We start from the raw sequence: 803 nt of genomic DNA, 5'->3' as shown, positions 1-803 counted from the left end.
GCGGTTCTTGTGGAAATCCAGGTTCTGGGGTCTCGCCTCAGAACCACTCCATCAGCCTCTGTGCAGGAGAGGCCTCAGGGTCAGTATTTTTACCAAGGGCCCAAGAAGACGAGGTGACGCTGCCAGCATTGCTCATCCAGGGAGCACACTTTGAATAGCCAGGCTCCACACTCCATATACACTTACCTAGCTCTAGATTCAACTTTCACTTAGAAAATTTTCATAGGATCACTGTTTATCTCTAAATGGTAGGATTTTAAGTAAATGTATTATTTCTTCTCTCCCTTTTCTGTATGCTGTCCTTAATGAACATATATTGCTTTTATGATGAGAAAATATCATCTTAAAAGGAAAAGCAGCTCTTCCAAAGTGTTTAAGTGTTTCCACAGGTAGGGGTGGATGCTGAAGTTTCTTTCTAGGATTTGGGCAGGCGTCTTTTCTTTGGTAACGTAAGTTCCGGCAAGATAGCCTGGTCTGAGTCCAAGTAAGAAAATATAATTTTAATTATGGCCTGGCAATTAGCCTGGTAAATTGCCTTTGAAAATGACTTGACCTTCCTGTGCTTCATTTTCTGTAGTCAAATCTGAATGGCTTCATCAAGATGTACAATTCTTTCATGGGCATTTTTAGGATTTCCTTATTTTGTAGTGCTGAAATAGCAAAGCAACAAATTCTAAAACATGCTTTAAGATAAGGAAAACCAGACAGTTCCTGAAGTTGTTTCATCAGTGCAATTTTTCCACAGTGCTCCGAGTACTCTTAGTCAGCACAGGGGCTTCCGTAATATTGCAACAAAGGGACTT

At 40.7% G+C, this 803-nt stretch overlaps 1 protein-coding gene across 1 annotated transcript in view; it reads right to left on the bottom strand.

Moving 5' to 3' along the window:
* The window catches only part of PHEX (phosphate regulating endopeptidase X-linked), a 201,795-nt gene that overhangs the window by 142,813 nt on the left and 58,179 nt on the right, over positions 1–803 (bottom strand). The gene's annotated exons all lie outside the window — the stretch shown is intronic.

Source organism: Crocuta crocuta, unplaced genomic scaffold, assembly GCF_008692635.1.
Source record: "Crocuta crocuta isolate KB4526 unplaced genomic scaffold, BGI_CrCroc_1.0 scaffold488, whole genome shotgun sequence".
NCBI classification, from domain to species: Eukaryota; Metazoa; Chordata; class Mammalia; order Carnivora; family Hyaenidae; genus Crocuta; species Crocuta crocuta.
This window is presented reverse-complemented; position numbering and strand designations above follow the sequence as displayed.